Here is a 16273-nt window from a genome sequence, read left to right on the forward strand (position 1 = left end):
AAAAATTATCTGTCTCCTAGCTCCTCAGCTTAATATCTTCAATAAGTCAAAAGTCCTTGTGCTAATCCAGAAAAGCTATATATCTGGAAAAGGATATATTTCTTTTAGAGTTTTGCACAGGAGACATTTTTTTGTGGGAGTACTTGTAAGGTTACTACTTTCAAAGAAGTTTAAATGTCTCATTTAGCAAGGCTTTATTAGGAGAAAGATGCTTTCTGCCATTCCTTTTATGTGTATGATTTGGTTGTCTTAGGACAATTGCTATATGTACCCATACATAAAATTCTTAAAGCAGTTTCTCAAGCTGGTTTTGCTGAAGTGAGGTCTAAGCATGGAGCAAGAAACTTCAGGTTAAATGTACATGGAATAAACTGAAAGACGGAACATTCAGTCTCATATTTGCTGTGAATCTCTTGCAGGTAAATTTTTACAGGTCTTCAAATGACATCTTTTATCAGTACCAGTGGTCTGTAGTGCATCAACAGTAAGTTGCATCTTCTGAGAATCTACATTAGCACATTTACAAACCCATAACTGAAAAGGAGACTTTCAGTGGTTATCAGAGACCATGACAAAACCTTTCAATAAGCGTGATTTTGCTCTGTTTCCATTTACAGAGAGCAATAGTTACTGAATATATTATGGGTTACAGATTATGTTGGTCAATTCTATGTTCTTTAATTAGTCTGTAAACCCATATGATACCCAGATGATAGTTACGTGGCTCTATGTAGAATATCAATAATTTCTATTGGGAGAATTGGCTGGACACTAAGGTTCTGCAAACGTTTGAGTTTAGATCAGAGACTGGAAATAATTTTAAAACACATCTTTGAAACCTGCTCTCCAAGGTATTGTGGAAATTTTGATGGGAACCTGATAACCTGTCCTATCTATTTTAAATGTAACTATTCAAGGCACAGGAGATATTCTGTTTCTACAGCTACATAAAATATGGCAGATGCAGTCAATGTTGAACTCTCATCCATTTTACGTTGTGTTATCTTCTCTAAAGTATATATGGACAGCTGCAGAGTAGTTTTAGAAATGACAGCACTCGAGAAAACTTGAAGATGATATGCAGAGTAATCAAAATGTCTGACCTGACATTAGATCCAAACCCATATCTTGTATTTTAACTGTCATCAAATACCCCAGATACTTTCAATTTCATGCTAAGTTCCATTTAAACAATCTTCCCTAATTTAACTGATTTTGAAGGCATATGCTTGTTTGAAGAAATTTGTTTTTGAATGGAAGTTCAGCCTAAACAAATCTCTAACAGTGAAGACAGGGAGAGAAGAAGAAAGAGAGAGTAGGAAAGAGAGAGAGTGTGGGAGAGAAAATTTTGATTTTGAAGGATAGATGAGATTCCTGTGTGACAAAATCACTTCTTTCTTCCTTTCCTATAAAATCTAATGAATCATCTCATTGAAATAAATAGTTAAGAATATCACCGTTCTGTCATTATCCAAACAAATACAGAGCTAGAGTGGCCCTGCGAGTAGTTGATATAAACCAGCTGGAGACAAGAAAATTTACAGACAAATTGTAAGCCTTTAGCAGTAGGTGTGGAAATTTACCAAACTCAGACTTTACTTCCTATAGGGCAAAAAGTGCAACAAAGAACAGGAAGGAATGGCTTAGGATACATTTAGCATTCCAGGATGTTGAAAAATCTCTCAAGGATGATTGCTATAAATCTCTCAGGAATGATGACTATTATTTACTGAGCAAATAACAAATTGAGTGAAAATACAATTACGTATATGTTATGAAGTACTGCAGTTTTACTTAGTCACTGTGCCAGCACTTGGAAGAATGACTCTGTAAAATAACACTGGTAGTTATATCAAATAATTTGTTTTAATTTCAGTCCTTACTCTAAATCAGACAAAATACAAATGTGATTTTTTTTTTCCTGGTTTTTAATATAGTGTACAGATGGTTCTGATAGGCTGAAGGCGGAATCTACCTCAGATTTTCTCACAAAAAAATCAGACAAATTAGTAAGTTCTACAGTGTTTTGCAGAATACATGATAATCCTCCTCCTCATTTTTTCAGTAATTGTTACTGGTTTTCAGCCAATTCTACCTTTCATAGTAACTGGCAAACAGCCCACTGTAATTGAACATTCCTGAATTTTATTGATAATGCATCCATCACTTTATTCATGTTCCCCCAAGTTCCTTCACATCCATATTCTCCCTTCCCCTTGCCCATGGCCACCTCACCTCTTCATACAAAAATGAATAAAATAACAGCAGATTAATTATTTACTTTTACTATTTACTTCAGATGTGAAAAGGCTCCAGATTGCATTAAGGAGAATATTTAATTTCATGATATTCAAGTTGGGTAACTTCAACAGGCTTAAGGAAATGCACAAACAACTATCAGTTTTATAACTGTTACAGTTTTAAGTAAGTCTACAGAAACAAATATAAATTTGTGTTTTTCTGACCGATATATTTGTTCTGTGATGAACAATCTAAAATGAATATCTGATTATAGGGCTATGCTCATTGTCAATTGTGTAGGCCTTGAAATAGTACTACAAAGATGAAATAAACTCCTTCTAGTGGAACTAAAAATGCTGTCTTTGTGCATCTTTGATTCTGCTACAATATATATTGTTCATACTATTTATAATTCTGCTCTAGGAAGACTGGAGTAAAGCAAGCTGAATTCTGTAGAAGAATACTTAAAAAAAAAAAAAAAAAAAACAAAACAAAAAAAACCTTCCTAAAAGCAAAAACATCAAAAATTCACTTTGAGAGCATTAAGAATCTTTTCAGTATGTCCTCTAGAAACAGCTGTTTGAATGTGTTCTATATGCCCTCTGATATAGGCAACCCCACTCAAATTGGTCAATGTGTAACTTGCATAATAACTTTAGAACATGTACAGATCCATTTCTTCTCAATTATATGTGACTATATGCTTTAATTTATATAATCCCAACAGGACTAATAAACACAAACAGAAAGTTACACAAATGCTTGTGAGCTTTGCTGAAAATTTAATGCTATGCAGGATTAGGCCATTGGAAGATTGTTCCTTGTTAAAAGAATTTTATAACACAAACCATTATCTGACACTTTGAACAACTGTGCTTTTATTGAATCACTGTTCAGATAAATTTGACTAGTGTTTATTTTCAGGTATTACAGATAAAAGACAGAGCTCTTACAGAATTAATTTGCCATTATGGATAGCTCTAAAATTATGTAACAAGTCTGAAGACATTACAAAGAACTGAGGTTACTACACATCCCACTCTGGGGATGTGTTGGGAAAATGTCCTGTAGCACACAGATTATAAACTTGAAGAACAGTGCAATAGAACATGCAGTGGCATTACTAGAAGGCACATTTTCCACTGCATCCTTAAAGAATAAGAATTAGCAATCAATAGAAACATACCATGCAGTTGGGGAAAAAGGGGTTCCAATAAATAAAACAATGCTTTAAATAGTCATAAAATCCCTGATAGAAATTGTAATCCTTTCAATGGTAACAAAAACGTCTCAGCCTACAGTTTTCTGCCTGCTCTTCTACTTCTGACCTCTTGTACTGAGCAGTTGCAGTATAGTAACATACACCAAAAAGTAGCTGACAGAAATCAGAAGAGTTTAAGGTGCAGTGTGTATGCACAGTGCAAACTGAAAGGAGAAGATTAATATAAACCAATTTAAACATTAATAGACAGTGAATATGTGCCAAATGATGTAACAATCTATTCTACCTGTTAGAAAGGACAGAAGTGATGAGAAAGTTCTGCTTTTGTTATGTCTTTTGAAAATGACTCACACATTATTCATGTTTGTTGAATGGCATGCTTTGTTGGTGCTTTTTCTATTCATGAGGAAAAAGCCATGTTTCTAACGAGGGAATAGATACAAAATAGTATATTGCTTAATATTTGTGAATTGTTTGATTTACCTTTCCTTAAAGAAGACTGAGGGAAATACAGAATCTGGGAAATGCACACAAGGCTGAATCTATTCAAGAACTTCACTCTCTCCTTTCTCGGCTTTGCCTTCAGAGAGCCAAAGTAGAATACATTACATCTGTGGCCCCCTGCCCAAAGTTGAATGAAAGATTAGCCAAAGCTTTGTGAATACCCATTTCAAGTTTAAATGGCCACAGGGCCAACAACACAGCTTAAGCAGATCACGGTCCTATTCTTAATTTGACCTTTAGACTATGTCCATTTATTTTCTGTAGCTCTGGAGATATTACTGCCACCACAACTCTGAGCAGCTGGATCACTCACTCCTGTAGAGGCTGTGGAGCATGTGATATCACTGGCTGTAGGCACTGTGTCCGTTCTTCAAGGTATAAACTGCTCTGAATGCATATAACTTGCAAGAATTTCTTATGACCAGTGCTGTTTCAGTGTGCTGCTCTTGGATTCATCAGAGATCCTCTTCATAATAACCACCCAGGCCCAGTATCTTGCTTGTACAGCTATAGCCAGCAGCATGGGGAAAGCATCAGAATAAGAGTTATACTCTCCACAAATTCTCCCATTCTCTACAGTTTGCTTCTCACTGCTGGCCTGAGGTAGGGATAGTGCCTTTGGTTACACTAATACTTGTTAACTGTTTTTAGGTTTGGATGCAGGCAGGCAGCCCTTTTCCTTTAAGATGTACTTCTTCCTCTAGAGTAGGAGGGTAACTACCAAGCCAATTGCTGACAACACACGATCTACTTGTAATCTCTTGCTTTATGTCCAGGCATTTCCTAGATAAATGCTTGCTTTCTAACTCATCAGCTACACCAGATAAAGCTAACAACTCAGCAGTCCGGGTTGTCCCATGCTGATACTCATATCGTATTTTTGTTTTTTCCATTTGGTTCAATACTACAAACAAAGATGTAGTGTATAGTAGCCTGCAAATAGATTTATTACTCTTGAATTTGTCTAATCTTGTACTTTGAACCTGTGTAAATCTGTAAGTTTCAGAACTGATGTTTTACAGTAGATTTCAGTGAAGAAAGAATCAAAATGAGTGTCTTTCTGAAAATAAGTTAAAAACTTAAGCTCTGTGCTGAATATTGTTTGGAAGACCTTTTGTCATGCACAAGGGAGTAACAAAAGATGGCTTTAGTAACTGATAATGCTGCATTAATTGATAACTCGGTCTGTATGGTAAGACAAATTATTATAAACTCAAGTTGTCATGAAAAGGCTATATTAGCATGTGTAGATTTTTGCTAATTATAGAAGACACCATATTGTCAATTTGTCATATGCCATGAACAGATTGATATGTTATAGTGAAATGCTGAAATTCACACAGCACATAGTACTTTATAGATATTTATATATATTAAGCAAATTAACTTAGATTCTAAAACATTATATCATTCGCCATATTTTACAGTAAATGAATAGCTATATAATATTTAAGAGATGCCAGCTGCAATCTGAAATGTCTCAAATAATTACATAATTATTATCTATTAATTTTATCGATTATGGAAAGCACTCAAAATGTCATTTCATGAAATAGTACCATAGATTTAATTTTTAAATTTTTACTTTTTGACCCCTCAGCAATATGAACTTGTAAAAGAATTAGTTTTCTAAAATGTGGGATAGCCTTTCTTGTGACAGCTGCCACATTAGTGTTACAATATAAGAATGAACTTAAACATGTTTAAATAGTTCTAGCAAAATAAATAAGAAATTTTTCTGCCTGAAGTAAAGTTAGTTCCCAAGTGCGTTGCTTGATCAAGGGAGTAATGACCAAATACTGCAAAAACTGGAATATAGAAAGTTCCACACAAATATGAAGAATAGTTTGTATATGGTGAGAGTGACGAAGCACTGAAACTGGCTTCCTAGAAAGGTGATGGAGTCTCCTTCTTTAAGATACTCAGTGCTCACTCATCTGGACACTTACCTGTGTGACCTACATTAGGGAAATAACTTTAGCAGTGGAGTTGGACTTGATGATCTCTAGAGGTCGCTTTCAGCTCCTCCAATTCTGTGACTCTGTGATCACGGCCTGTATTTAAAGAATAGATATTCAATAATAAATATTTACACTAAAAAAACAACCAATCATTCAATATTTTGACATGAACTGAGGAAAGGATACCTGGGGACATCTTATTTCAACTAATGATAGGTATCTGAAACAGTTTCCTAGTTTCAAGTAGTTTGCAGCCAAGAGAACTGCACAGCAAGAGACAATGTCTTTGCAATAAATTATCACTGATAATTTTCTGTTCCCTTGATTTATCTTACGATAGTTTTAATACACTTAAATTTTACCTTCACCTGATAAGAGAAATGAAGGAAGAAAGTGAAACTTATTTTTCATTCTTAAAAGTACCATAGTCTTGACGGTATTACCCAAGTAGCAAAAGCTGTGGTTTTAATTGCACTGAAATCATTACATGAAATTTTCCTAAGTTGGTAAGAACAAAATTAAGCAGCAGATACATCAGCTTATGTCATGTTATGTGCTTATGTTGTTCCCATTTTTAAGCATTACTTTTTTTTTTTTTTTTTTTTTTTAATCTCTGTCTAGTTTTCCTGCTCTTCTTTCATCTCCCAAGCTCATTCTCATTTTTATCTCCATTTCAGTAGTCTGTTATCCTCCTTCTCCATCCTTTCTTTTTCTGGATTGTTTGTATTGTTCTCTATAACTACCTGAAGGGAGGTTGTAGTGAGCTGGTGGTTGGCCTCTTCTCAAGTGTAACTAGTGATAGAACAAAAGGGAATAGCCTCAAGCTGCGCCAGGGGAGATTCAGACTGTATGTTATGAAATATTACTTTTCCAAAAGTGTGGTCAGGCTCTGGGATGGGCTGCCCAGGGAGGTACTGGAATCACTGACTTTGGAAATGTTGAAGGAACGTTGTGCCAATGGACATGGTTTAGTGATAACTATTGGTGATAGGTGGACAGTTGGACTGGATGATCTTGTAGGTCTTTTCCAACCAGTGATTCTGTGATTATGTGATTTCTTCTTCTCTCACTTTCTTGCCATCTAAGGAATTTCTAGCTTTGATTAATGCACTTGAAATGGAATCAATTCCTTGTTACTTTTAATGTGTACTTTTTACACCAAACACATTGCTTAGTATGGATCTAATGTTCTAAAGTATGAATGCTCCCATTTTCAGTTAACTGTAGAATTATATCAAAGAATCATACAGTGGCTTATGTTGGAGGGGACATTGCAGACCACCTAGTTCCAAACCTTTGCCATAGGCAGGGTGGCCAACCATTAGGTCAGGCTGCCCAGGATCCCATTCAGCCTGGCCTTGAATACCTTCCAGTGATAATTATTTTTATATATATATATTACCCTCTATATGTTTAAAGATCCTTTTTAAGGTCAGTGTAACACAAAATAATTCTGAGTTTCACTGTTGCAGTCCCATAAAATGTGTGGCTCGTTGTGAAATTTAGAACCTTCTGTCACATAGGTGACCTAAAAACACTGAAAAGGAGAAAGGACAGGATCCCTCTGGGCAACTCTTGAAAATTCAGAAATAAAAAAAGTGCTAAAAGTGGATAGTAATTAATCATTCTTTTTATTCTAAACAGTAGGAATTTAAACACAATGAGCAGTGTCATTTTTTGTTTGCTTGTTTGTTATTAATTAAATATAATAAAGTGTATTTAATTCTAATAATAAAAAAGAAATAAGCCATGGGGTCTTACTGCAATCCAGCCATTGCTAGAATGGTAGCATTTCCTGACCACTGTCCCTTTGCCCAGCTTACTGGAAGATATGGCCACCTACGTAATCAGGCTTGCCTAGAGGTCGCTTTCCCAGAAAGCATTTGCAAGGTGTAATATAACTCTAGTCAGATTTATTCATGCTGCAATGCAGGCAGGCCAACTGTGCTGTAATTTATCACAAATAAAGAATTACTTGAGGAAGTTACCAATGCATAAAAGAACAGCTGTTGTGTTGTTGAAAGCAATGCATTAGGGCATGCACAGTACTATAAAGTGTGATATTAATTGTTCAACTTTTCTACAGTATTTTTGCTTTGTGTTGTCATCTTTTTCAGTTGCATATTCTGAGGGATTTCCTTTCAGCAGTGAACTTATCAATCATAAATAAACAAATAATAATTAAGTCATTAATGGACATGTTGATCACATAACATCCCTCAAAGTATATTGTTAAACTTTGCCAAGAGTTAGTGGAAAGATTATTTGGATAAAGAGAAACTAACACCTTTTCAATTAATCAGCTTCTGTATCAGTGAAGACCTCATTCATATAGCTCCGTTGAGTCTGTGGCTTCCTTTCATTTTGAAAAAGCTCTCTCTTCTTTCCCTCACAGTATGTGAAGCTTTTGAAAATAGCACTTCCAGAAACACACACACACACACACACACACACAAATAAATAAATAAATAAATAAATAAATAAATGGAATGGTGTTGGAATATTCCTTCAGCAAACTATTTGTCTTTTCTTGCATCAGGAAGATGCATTTTCCTACCAAAAAAATAATGCTTCATCAGCACCTAAACCTGTACCTAAGTGCTTCTAGGTTCTCAATTATTAAACTATATAAAGGAAACTGGATGAGCAGATGTTGACCTCATATCATTTGCTTTGGTTGCATCTTCTTTACAGCCCTGGACAAATTACTTTATTTTGAGTGTAGGTGGTGTAGACATATATAAGGTTATCTGTCAGGAGAATTATATGCAACCATACCATATGTGATAGTGCTAGGTACTGCTTTCTCTTAGGGTATCCTTGCTTGCCTTTGGGATAGATTATATTCATTAAAAATCAGCCTTAATTCTGGAAATTCATATTATTACTTTCTTTATTTTTTTCATTTTTGTTCATTTCTGCTATGAGTAAATTGCTCTGTTGACAAAAACTCATGCAGTGAGTCATCACAACCACCTTTAAATCTCTTCAGTATCCATACCTATATCAGAGCTGATGACATACTTTTTTTTCTTAAATCAGTTAAGAAGTGCAGATACTGACAAATGTAATTCTTTTTCCCCAGTGAGGTCAGATGAATTCTAGAGAAAAACTATTTCTCACTATTGACTAAAAAGCAATCAAAGATAATTAACCCAGTTAAAAATAATCTGAACTACAGATATCTACAATAAGGTAGAATTATGCTCCAGACTGTTAGACACTCTTAAAACAAAGTGAAATTTCATTTCTCTGAGGAAGATGAGAGAAACTGACAGACAAATATAGTATATCTACTATTTGGCAAAGAGATCAGAGCTGGGAGATGAGAGAAAAGTCAACTGTAAAAAGATGCCTTTAGGTTTTGTTTTCTAGTGTTCTTGCCATGTTTCAAATCAGTATTCAGTGTTAAACATCAGTTCAGAGCAAATTGTGCCTTGCAAGTCTGTACCAGACTTGAGGGGGGTCCACAGAGAGTTCCACAACCTGAGCTCAACCCATCTCAAATGGGCAATACAGCTGCAGAAAGAGCTGTTTGGCAGACTTTCAAATATCTTTTGAACAAGCTCCTTTATGCTCATACAGTCATTGTTTCTGTTCAAAGCTCGTCATGAAAACCAACCGTGAAAGCAGCCAATATTTGTATTGATTCAGTTGTTTTATTTGAGAATAAGAGCAGTCAAGGAGAAAAAAAGACTTTCTGTGCTTACAACAAAATAAGCATCTTCAGTGTCTACGAGAAAACTTCAAAGGCACACATGCTCCAGTGCTAACAGAGGTCTCTGATTTATGGGCCTCCAATATGGTTTTAAAGGCTTTATCCAAAACTCACTGCAACTGAATGAGTTTTCTCAGGGATTTACACAGATTTTAATTCAAGACCTACGATCATCTACATCTACAATGTGTTTTTAAATAAGTACAGTTTTATATAATTAGTTAAATAGATTAATGTCCATGTTTCAAGACAGCTTCACATTATTAACACTTAAGATGGAACTTGGCCTACAAACTAGCACAGACACAATTCTGCTTTCTTTAATATTCGGGAATGTAGCTTTAGTGTACTGACATGCTTTGCTTCCATTTATTCACTAAGTATGGTGTGACAGTAGTAAACGCCTTCTGTAGTATGATGGCTAATAGAAATTAGAGAAGTATTTGGCTCACAACTTGTTGAAAAGGTGAAGTCCTGAGTAAGAACTGCTAGATCCAGCCAAAATTGTGCTATCATTGACTTCAAACAAATAGTATAACTATGATGCTTCAGTCAGGCTAATTAGTTCTTTAGAAAAGTGTCCAGGCTAATTAATTTTGGCAGTCTGCTCTGTGAAAGTAACTATACCGCTCTAGGATACTAGTTAGTGTTTCTGTACTAAGTAGATGTGAGATCTGCTTAATATTTATAAATCATTATTAGTCTTCCTACTACTTGGTTGCCAAAAATTTGTCTTTTCAGAGAATCTACTTCATTACTGTAAGGTATGTAGGAGCCAGAAGTTCCTATTTCATATGATGGGCTGGCCTGCTCTCCACCAAGCTCTTTCAAAGTGCTCTGTGTTTTCAAACCAGGCCAACTGTAGTACGACTGTAAAACATCTAAGAAAGACAATGAGGAAATTTTACATGCCATATGGTTACAAAATCTGAGACATTTCTGAAGTATTCTGAATCATAGAATCATAGAATCATTTGAGTTGGAAGGTGTTACCTTAATCTGGTAACCTTAGAAGTCACGTCCCTCTGTAAGGTGCTTTGACGGCCCCGACCAAATTACATGCTTTTCATTACACCAATGTGGTGAGCGGTAAAATGGCATTTATTTGACTGTGTAAGTCCCTTATATATGTTTTCCATTTCATCTACACCCCTTCTACATATGCATAACCCCTTCTACATATGCATAACCGAGCAGGGGAGGGCCTATCGTGTTACATCTCGAGCGTTTGTGCACGCCTAATACAACAGGAAGGAGCATTTAAAGGTCAACTAGTCCAACTCCCCTGCAACTAACAGACTCCTTCAGGTGGTTGCTCAAAGCCCCATGCAGCCTGACCTTGAATATCAGTAAGGACAGGGTATCCACCACCTCTCTGGATGCCATACTACAGGTATATCACCAGTGCATAGTAGGTAGACAGGCCATGCTTCTTTTGATGCAGCCCAGGATATGGCTGGCTTTCTGGGCAACAAGGGCACACTGCTGACTCACATCCAGCTTCCCATGCACCTGTATGTCTGAGTCCTTTTTGGTAGGGCTATGATTTGTTCTTTCATCTGCTTGTAGAGATAATGAGGGTTGTTGCAACCCAGATGCAAGACCTTACACTTGGCTTTTTGATTCTCATTAGGTTTTTATGGCCCCACCTCTTGAGTCTGTCTAGGTCTCTCTTAATGGCATATCATTCCTCTTGTCTGTTGACTGTACCATGCAGCTTGGTGACATCCATAAACTTGCTGAGGGTACACTTGATCCCACAATCAATGTCACTGATGAAGACATGGATTATCAGTGACATCAGTGGCTCTTCTCTTGTCCTCTGATGCAGTTACATCACTCGGTTGGTTAGAAAGGACTTGCCCTTGGAGAAACCAAACTTGTCTCATAAGTGTTCATTGGTGTTCTTTTAGGGAACCAGTTAAATGTGGGGTGAAAAAAATAAAAGATAAATCAAAAAGTCCCTTTCTTGGTTTCAGGCATTCATATTTAGAAACAGAACGTCTTTCAATTTGTCTGAACTCCTTCATTCTTAAACTATTCTGCTGTAATGATGGGACAGTACTAGAAGTAATTCTTCAAAACAACCATTACACTGTATAACATATCAGGCAAAGTGAAATCTAAAATATGGATATTCTTTTTCTTCCTCTGGTGATTCTGTGGTGTAGCTAATGGGTAGTTTTGTCACTGTCAGACAAGTAGTGTCACCTCTAGGATATCTCTCTCTTGGCACTCAGAAATTCATTCTTTGAATTACTTTCTTCTCATAGGGTGTACCTTAGTAAAATCGAAATGTCAAATTCCAGCAAGGAGAGATGCTATTTTATCAAGCACTTACATCACAGTAACTGAATAAAACTGAATCAGGTGTATTATTCGCTGAAGTGCAGATTGTTGGCAACTTGATATTAAGAAAGCTGAGGAGGAATCATAAATCTTAAACCGATCTTATGGCTACATTGGATAGACTTTCTGAGAAAACATCAAAGTGGTGAGTAAGAACTGTAAAAGACCTACATGGGCATGCAGGTGGGCTTCCTGTCAATGAAAAACTGTTCTCCACATTGCAAAATCTAGAGAAGAAAAAGTTGCAAGAGGAGATATTAATTGGCCATCTGAATAAACCCAAGTCATCAAGAATATAGGGATCAAGCCTAAGCTAGTCAGCTTGGTTCATGGTAAGTGGAGACAATTCTAGAATGTTAAACATCACATGCCTGTTGAAAGCTGCCAGCCTGCCAGGAATAAAAGATAAAATGAGAGCAATTATTAGCACGAGAGTGCTAAAGCCAAATGGTTCAACAAAACCAATTTGAGTGCATACAGTATATTTATGCAATTTTGGTAACACTAAACTTATAACTGAATTATGAGCTTGTTGTTCATGTGAAAGAGAGTATATACAAGTATAGAATAGAAGTAAAACAGACCCTATACAACATAGGAAACATGGTGAGTGATTTAGCATATCAAATAAGAAGGTAAACTTGAAGTGTGTGTCACTGCATATGATGAAAATTGAAAATCGGAAGATGCAGGTCTTCTATTCTCACCAAATAAGCCTTTTTGAAGATTGCATAAGTGATATTTGAAATTAAAAATAAAAAAGAACTGTAAAATATTTTTTTATTTTGATATATCTCACTTATGTAAACACTATATATATATATGTATTTAGGACAGACAATAAAAATTACCACTGTCTGAAGTACTAAAACAAGAATAATCAGTGTAAATACATTCCTTAGTCAGTTTTGGGAGAAGTCCTGTGATCTGAGTTTACGTGAAAGACAAATATATGCCTTCCAACCTTGGAGTCTGGAGGATGATCTGCCTACATTTGTGTGTTTTTTATTGGACGTTCAGATCCTCAGATAGCTGCTTGTACATAGGAAGATGTATTTTTTTCTTGATAGTGTACATCTAGGTACATAATTTCTACTTCATTTCTCATCACTTCCTTTCAGGCAAGTGGTCACAGAGCTAGGAAAACCCTACCTTTTTAGATATGTACAGTAAGAGATAGTAATGTTTAACATCTTCTGGGTCAAATATTCAGATGGAGGTGCAGATTTTGATTCAGATAAGGAAAATTCCTGCTTTAGACTACAGGGACTATGCTTTTGTTTCTTACTTTGTCCTGAAGCCAGGGATTCAGTCATTAAGGTAATCTGTTCTCCAGTATTATTTCTACACTGTGAGGGAGCTCACAGTTATACAGACTTCCAAGTTTCTTCTGAAGTATAATGCCTATGAATATTATACATGAACATATGCATGTGTACATGCACCATAGCTCTTATGTGAGACATATCAGAATTTTTTTTGAAGTTGCCAGAGAAAACAGATTTGTTGCTATACTTTAGATTCCTAATCAAACAAAAATGTAGAGTGAGAAAACATGGCTGAGACCACATCCAAAAAGGATTGCTCAGTCTATCAACAGTATATGACATCTTAGCTTCACTGTTGAGAAAAGCTGATGTAACCGATAAAGCTTAAGCTAGGTCACCTGATGGTTTTTTTCTTACCATTAAACTGGCTAACAATTCAAGGTAAAAATCATTGGTAAAAATCACTGGTAAAAATCATTGGTGAAAATAATTTTAAGTTGGAGATCAGAAAAAACTTCTTTACAGAAAAGCTGTTAAGCACTGAAATAGTCTCCCCAGGGAGGTGGTTGACTCACCATCCCTGACTGTGTTTAAAAACTGTTTGGATGTGGTGCTCAGGGACATGATTTAGCAGAGGGTTTTTAGGGTAAAATGATTGGGTTGTGGTTGGACTCAATGATCTTTAAGGTCTTTTCCAACATGAGCAATTCAATGATTATGTGATTCTATGACTGGTCTTACAGCTTCTTGATACATCTTATGGAATGGAACTTCATTCATTCTTCAGTCTTGTAAATTTATTCAGTAGAATTATATGTAAAGTGATAGGCACTGAATAAGTTATGCTGCAGTCCTTTAACATTTTTAACCATTGTCATGGATTTTTTTATGAAACATGACAATGGGTAGGGCAGGAGATAACATCTACTGGTCTTGTTTCTTTGATGCATTAGAGAATACAAAGCAAGAAGTTCATAATGAAAGCTAGAATAATTTATAAAGAGATTAATTTTTTTTTCAGATCAATACGTAACTTCATTTTAAATGCCTTTTTTTCAATACAATGCATTGTCCAATGTATTACTTCAGTAAATATCTTTGGTGAAATGAGTATGCAGGTTTGGGGAATTAGTTCTCTTTCTGTAACAACTTGATCTTTGATTAAAATCTTGAGTATTTTTATTGATTCCACATTTCATATTAGAATGAGGAATGAGAAGACTGCCTCTATTCAAAATCATGGAAGAAATGACCAAGTGTTGTCCCTTTTTCAGAGATAAATGTATAATCAAAGATAAAAATGCAGTAATGTTATATTTCAGAGGTGGAAGATGACAAATAAGGAGAAATAATCAAAAGTCTTATCAGAATGATGACTATCTATCTCCAAATGGAGAGCTCAGCCACTGCAAACCTCTAGCCATTTAAAAAGGAGTGCAGAAAAGAGATCAGAAAACAAAAATAAAATGTTCTGATTCACTCTGTGGCTTAAACATTTATATTGAAATGCTTTTAACTATTTTCTCTAGACTTCCAAGTACACTAACAAATAAGCTCGAACATAATTTGCAGGAGTAGCACTTTCCTTTGGGTTTGCTTTTATCCAGTCTCTGTAAAGTTGGTGAGAGCATATAGAGCACTTCAATGCGACTGACAGCATTTACAGATAGAAGAAAAGGATGATAATTAGTGAGCTAGCTGCATTTCAAAACAGGAGACAAATAAATTGAATTCTGCTGTTTGGTAGTGTCAATAATCTGCCAGTAACAACGACCACTTCCATAGAACTAAAGAGCAAATAGTCAAAATATGAACAAAAACGTTGTATATGATGTGATTAAAATGTGTTGTGTGGGTGGTATGTAGAATGAACACTTACGCCTTATAGGTTCATGAGTAATAGGACATCTTAAAGCACTGAAAAAAAATGTCTAGCTTACATAACACAACTTTGTAAAAACCTTTACAGATTTGTTAGATGAGAATAGCCAGTAAGCACTTTTAAGTGTACAGGAAGAATATGAACTTGTCACAGAAGAGTATGAGCAGAGATAACATGTAAGCTTTTCATTAAGAAGAAAATCTGTACTCTTATTAGTATTGCTTTCAGAAAGAGGCTGGTGCAGGATTCTACAAGGCCACAATATGCATCCAAATCCAGCTATGTTGTTTTAACTAGCTCAATGAGAGCTCTGCACCGAAACTAGAATAATTCATCTATGTCTGACAAATAAATGCAGAGTGATGGTCTGTTTCAGGCTAGGACAGCACTGGTTGCCCCTGAAAGTCAGGCTTTGTAGATTCTATTTAAAAATGATTCCACTGGAACTAGCCAGATGACAAGAAAACAAAAATTATAAACAAAACCCTCAACACATAGATATTTTTTTCTGTTTTGTTTCAGTGGGAAACCTGAAGAAGAATTAATGTACTTCACCATCTTGCATTCTAAACTCACAATATAAAAAGTTAAAGATTGTATCTCATATTCCAGTAAGACTGACTCAGTTTTCTTCATCCTCTCACCTTCCACATTGCTTTTTTTTTTCATTCATTTGGGCATTAATGAAAAATAAAATAAACCACCATGGAGAAATAAGTAAATGACCAAACTATAAAGACCAGATAGCTACTGTGGAGAGCTATAATACTAGCTGCTTACTGAATCTTCATTTCCTATACCTCACTTCCAAATTTGCTAAGAAGTGGAGTACTACCAGTTAGTGGAAAGAAGAAATTAAGCTGAGAACACATTGAAGCAAAACGTAAGATAGAAGGAGTCCAACTTTATCTTTTATTTCAAGCTTAGCAATCACAGAATAATTAAGAGTAGGCTAAGTGGCTAAAAGGACAATACATGGGAGAAATGATAATGTGTTCTTTGTTGCTCTCCAGGTATTTGATTAGTTAATGTACTATGTTTCAGCAAGATAAATAATTTTTTGTAGCATAGAGAAACTAAAATGTGAAATTGAGCTTTTTGATTGTTAAGCTAAATCCCAGTAATTAG

The sequence above is a fragment of the Coturnix japonica genome, chromosome 1 (genome assembly GCF_001577835.2).
Source record: "Coturnix japonica isolate 7356 chromosome 1, Coturnix japonica 2.1, whole genome shotgun sequence".
Lineage (NCBI taxonomy): Eukaryota > Metazoa > Chordata > Aves > Galliformes > Phasianidae > Coturnix > Coturnix japonica.